At 38.8% G+C, this 6,040-nt stretch overlaps 1 non-coding gene across 1 annotated transcript; it reads right to left on the bottom strand.

Moving 5' to 3' along the window:
- Positions 1–126: 126 nt before the first annotated feature.
- LOC141662272 (small nucleolar RNA R71) lies at positions 127–233 on the bottom strand. Its single transcript, XR_012550394.1, has one exon. It is a non-coding gene; the product is annotated as a small nucleolar RNA R71 (small nucleolar RNA).
- Positions 234–6,040: the final 5,807 nt, after the last annotated feature.

The raw sequence follows: 6,040 nt of genomic DNA, 5'->3' as shown, positions 1-6,040 counted from the left end.
GTCCCATTCGCTTGAGGGGACAAGGCTAAGAGCTGGTTACACTCTCTACCAGCTGGTTCGATTACTACTTGGGAAGATCTTGCTCAGAAGTTTCTTACTAAATTCTTCCCTATGGCGAAGACAGCTGCACTCAGGAATGCTATTACTCAATTTGCGCAGCAAACGGGAGAATCGCTAAGTGAAGCTTGGGAGCGCTACAAGGAGATGCTTAGGAAGTGTCCTCATCATGGAATTCCTGATTGGATGATCATCACTTGTTTTTACAATGGTTTGGGAGCACAGTCCAGACCCATGCTCGATGTAGCATCATGCGGAGCATTATGGGCAAAGAGCTATAAGGAAGCTTATGATCTAATTGAACTGATGGCTGCTAATGAATATCAGTATCCAACCCAGAGATATCCACAGGGCAAGGTAGCAGGAGTTCTTGAAGTGGATACAGCTACGGCTATCACTGCTCAACTAAAGGCGTTGTCTATGAAGATCGATTCTCTGGCTAACTATGGTGTTAAGCAGATAATTAGTGTTTGTGAGTTGTGTGCAGGTCCGCATGCGACAGAGCAATGCGCTATATCTAGCGACTCAGCTCAGTTTGTGAGCAACTTTCAGAGATCGCAACAACCAGTTCCAGACACTTATCATCCTGATAACTGGAATCATCCTAACTTCAGCTGGAGCAACAATCAGAATGTGATGCAACAGCCGTTCCAGCCGTTTGGAAATAAGTTGTTCAACTCTCTTAGTTTTCAGCAACAACTCCAACTTCAACAACAAACTCATGATGCAGGTCTATCTTCGAATGAAAAATCTGAATTAGAGGAGTTGAGGCTTATGTGCAAAAACCAGGCTCTTATATGCCAAAGCCAAGCTATTTCTATCAAGACTCTGGAGAACCAAATAGGGCAAATTGCTAATGCCTTATTGAATCGGCCACCAGGAATGCTTCCTAGTGATACAGAAGCCAATCCAGGAAAGAGGGAAGTTGAAGAACATGTGAACGCCATCACCTTAAGGTCTGGAAAGGTCGCAAGCCCCCAAATTCAGCAAGACAAAGAGCCTGAAAAATCTCAAGATTCAGAAAATGCAGTTATGGCTGAAGAAGATGTGCAGAAGGAGGTAGAGGTGGAACCAAGGAAGACTACTGTGGAACACACTCCTCCTGAGAGTAATACAGGGGAGAAACAGATTTATCCTCCACCTCCTTTTCCTAAAAGGCTGCAGAAGAAAAAGCTGGATAAGCAGTTTGAGAAGTTTCTGGAGGTGTTCAAGAAACTTCATATCAACATACCTTTCGCTGAAGCTCTTGAGCAGATGCCTAGCTATGCGAGGTTTATGAAAGGTATTCTCTCTCAGAAAGTGAAGCTCGATGACTTAGAGACCGTTGCTCTAACGGAGGAATGCAGTGCTGTGCTGCAACAGAAGTTGCCTCCGAAGCTTAAAGATCCTGGAAGCTTCACTATTCCTTGCACCATCGGAAACTTGTCATTCGACAAGTGTTTATATGATTTAGGAGCTAGCATCAATCTGATGCCCTTATCTATCTTCAAGAAGCTTGGTCTGCCTGAGCCGAAACCAACATACATGTCATTGCAACTAGCTGACCGTTCCATCGCTTATCCACGAGGTATAGTGGAGGATGTCTTGGTCAAGGTGGATAAACTCTTCTTCCCTGCTGACTTTGTAATTCTTGATTTCGAGGAAGATAAGAAGATTCCCATTATCTTGGGAAGACCATTCTTGGCTACAGGCTGAACTATGATCGATGTGCAAAAAGGAGAGCTTTCGATGAAGGTTTACGATCAAAAGGTCACTTTTAATGTGTTCAAGGCAATAAAGTTACCCACAGAAAAAGAAGAGTGCTTTAAAATAGAGCGGGTTGACTCAGTTTTTGAAGATGAAGGAGGAGCAGAGCAACTGCAGGTTTTGAATGCACCTCCGTGGGAGAAGAAGTTGGATATGCCATTCGATTCTCTTGGGTTAGCAGAGCTGAAAATTTCTCAGGAGCGTTTTGAACCATTTACTCAAGAAGCTCCCATACTTGAGCTCAACCGACAGCCAAATCACTTGAGTTATTCATTCTTAGGTGCACCCCCTGACAAGGGGTTGGGATATATCTTTGATGATGTAGAGGGTAGCCGAACGGATCCTCCAGTGCCTATAGAGGGTTCTTCTCATGTGCAGCAGGTAGTTGATAGGACTGGTGTTGGTGATGAGCAGTACAGGCGAGTAACTAGGCGTATGGAGGCCATGCACGATATTCACCGTCATTTTGCTGCAGATTTGACACATGCTTTCGGTACTGTTGTTCGAGACACTGGTGGCGAGGTTGATTGGCCACCTGATCCTCCACCCGAAGAGGGTGATCTTTCCGACGACTAGGTATGCCTGAAATCCTTATTATTACCTTCAATGAGGACATTGAAAATTTTAAGTTTGGGGGTGATAATGTAAGGATTAGTAGTGTGTGTCCATATAGATTCATATAGATTTATGTTGCATGTTTAGTTGTAGTTCATTCATATTTTTGCATGATTGTTCATTTAGGACATATTTGTTTGTTTTTATGTAATTTCATATAGTTGCATTTGCATGCATATTTAGCATGATCCCTTAAGATGAACTATGATATTGGATAAGTTGATGTTGATTTGAGTGTGGTGATGAGGAATAGAGGGATGTTTAAGTCTTAATGAATTGATTTGCATGCCAGAAATAAATATTTTCACAAAGTCTTATAGGGTTGCTTTTGATCTAGATCATGATCATACTTGTTTGTTGTTGAGATTTAATCACTTGGTTATATTTAGAATTTGTGATATTCTCGTAATGACGTAAAAACACTGATTTTTTTTATCTGGAGAAAAACTTGGATTTCATTGCTAGTTGTTGTAAGGCTAGGTGTCAAATGGCTAGTAGCCGGCTCATATTTTTATGAGTAGTCTAGGGTTGAATGAGATGGAGCGAAACGCACTCATTCAGAAATTGTTGAAAAAAAAAGAAAAAAAAAAGAAAAAAAAAGAAAAAAAAAAAGAAAAAAAAGAAAGAAAAAAAGTATGTGTTTATGCATAATTGATCAAGAGTGAGCTCTTTAATACTCGAGTTATTAAGTTCTAGGGGACTTTGTGCCTACTGACCTAAGGCTTTTATAGTCTGGGATCCGCTAACCTAACGCTCGCTACATGGGTATTATTGTATAAGTCTTTTGGGACCTCATTCATTGCACGATCAAATAAGCATCTTTGTTATGTGTTCAATAATAGTGTGAATCCTTGTATAACTCTAGTAGAAAGGAGGTGTTGTGAATCATAATACGTTTATTGTCTATTCTGTTTATAAACTTTTGATTGTTTCGATGATAGATAAGTTATGGTTATTGATCTAGTATCGAGAGTATATCTGTTAAGCATCCACACACGCACGTTTCTGGTTTATGAGTTGGTTTGTAGGATTTATTTGAACTCTGTTTCAAGTTATTGCATTCTTAGAGGCATTGGTTTATTCATTTGGTTATAGTTATTCTGAGGGGATCGATTGCATTATCATTTAGTTGCATTCACATAGTTGCATTCATGCATTAGGTTTGTTTTGTAGTTTTGAGTCTGTTTATGCTTGAGGACAAGCATCGATTCAAGTTTGAGGGTATGATAAGTGGATTTTATATCCACTTGGAATGCTTTATTACAAGCTTAAATTGGTGTTTTGGACTCAAGTTGTTGGTATTTTGATGTGTTTTTGTGTTATTGCATTTCAGGTATCAGTTATATGAAGAAAAGAGCTTTTAAAGGAAATATGATAAAAATTGATCAGAATTGGAAGCCAAGGCCATTGTCAAGTTGTAGAGAATCTCAATAGCTTCGCGTGGGCAGTTGAATCGCCTAATTCTGACAAGTAGAACTCAAGTTATGGTCAAAACAAGATTCATCAGAATATTTTTCCAGTCAGTAGCTGAGCGCCCGCTCAGTTCGCTCAGCAGAGCTGAGCGCCCGCTCAGAGAGCTGAGCGGCCGCTCAGGGCGCGGCTGGTCGCTGATTTCGCTGAAAAAGCCTTTTTTGAGTAGAATTTGACGATTTTAAGGGTCCAGGTCCACTAGGGGCGTATATATACTTAAAAAAAAGGGTTTTCATCATCCGGGAAGATTGGGATACCAAGGAGAAGACCTAGAAGCACAGAACAACTCCGAAAAAGAAGATCTTGTTTTCAACTTGTGATTCTTTGAATTAGTTGTAACTTTGGATGCTCGTTTTCGTTCTTGTTGAACCTAGATCTCGTTTATTCGTACTTTGATTATTATTTAGTTTATTAAGACCTTGTTTTATACCATGCTTTCATTGGAACCCATGGTGACGATGATTATGGGCTAATCGTTGTCATGGGATTCTAGCGGATTTACTTATGGATTTCAATAATTAATTATTTCGATATCTTGGTGTGTGGTTGTGCTTATTCGTCTTATGTGCGTAGCTAACATATAAGATAGCGTGTTAATCTCTATTGAAGCGACAGTGAATATAGAGGTTTAGAACTTGCCATGCTAGCATAGGTTCATGTATGTGTATGCATGATTAGTGGGTATCTCTAACAGTTTTATTTGCCCTATGTAATCAAGATAGATAACTTGTTCTTAAACCGTTATGTTGTCAAATTCTATAGACATATAGGGTCTCAATATAATTGGTGCCTATTCAGCTTCTATCTCTTTTGTGGATGTCTGGTAGAATGGTACTCGTGCAACGAAAGTTGGCGTTTATCAGTTTCGTGTTATCTGATTAGTGTCCTCACCATCACATGCTAAGGTTAAGAACAATAAGGCTATTGAATGAAGTATTTAATGAAGTTAGGATCTCATGTTTGTCATATATAGTAATTCAACCTCAATTCTCTTAGTTAATGTTATTTAGTATAATCTCTTAGTTTAATAAAAATCCAATTTGTTATTTGTCTTAGCATTGAGCGATAACCATACATTGTTGCATAGGTGCATAAATTGAACTTAACCTAAACCAGTCTCTGTTGGAACGAATCTGATTTATATCTTATACTACTTGCGAACGCGTATACTTGCGTGAATATTAGCGTGTGTTTTCGCCCTAACACTAAACCAATTTGAAAGGAATAATGTATGGAAGCTGGTGCCCAAGCCTAAAGGAAAGAATCCAATAGACACCAAATGGGTATTCAGAAACAAGATGGATGAAAATGGCATAGTAGTCAGGAACAAAGCTAGATTGGTTGCTAAGGGCTATTGTCAACAAGAAGGAATATATTTTGATGAAACATTTGCTCCTGTTGCAAGACTTGAAGCCATCAGAATCTTCTTAGCCTATGCAGCCCATGTCAATTTCAAGGTCTATCAAATGGATGTCAAAAGTGCCTTTCTGAATGGAGATTTGGAGGAGGAAGTCTATGTCAGTCAACCTCCTGGTTTTGAAGATCCAAATTTTCCAGAACATGTCTATTATCTTTTGAAAGCACTTTATGGATTGAAGCAAGCACCTAGATCCTGGTATGACACTTTATCAAAGTTCCTTTTAGAAAATCATTTCACAAGAGGTACTGTAGATAAAAATTTATTCTTTAGAAATGTTAATGGCTCTAGTATACTTGTTCAAATTTATGTAGATGATATTATTTTTGGCTCTACAGATGAGAAACTTTGTAAAAAGTTTGCCAAATTGATGCAAAGTAAGTATGAAATGAGTATGATGGGAGAACTAACTTACTTTCTTGGTTTGCAAGTTAAGCAAGTTAGTGATGGAATATTCATTAGTCAAACTAAATATATTTTTGATCTTTTAAAGAAATTTGATCTAATGGATTGCACATCTGCAAAAACTCCCATGGCTACTGCAACTAAGCTTGAATTAAACACTACTGAAAAGTCTGTGGATATTTCAAGTTATAGGGGCATGGTTGGCTCACTTCTGTACTTAACAGCTAGTAGGCCAGATATAATGTTTGCTACATGTTTATGTGCTAGATTTCAGGCTGATCCTAGAGAATCTCACTTAATAGCTATTAAGAGAATTTTCAGATATCTCAA

The sequence above is a fragment of the Apium graveolens genome, chromosome 5, assembly GCF_009905375.1.
Source record: "Apium graveolens cultivar Ventura chromosome 5, ASM990537v1, whole genome shotgun sequence".
Taxonomy (NCBI): domain Eukaryota; kingdom Viridiplantae; phylum Streptophyta; class Magnoliopsida; order Apiales; family Apiaceae; genus Apium; species Apium graveolens.
This window is presented reverse-complemented; position numbering and strand designations above follow the sequence as displayed.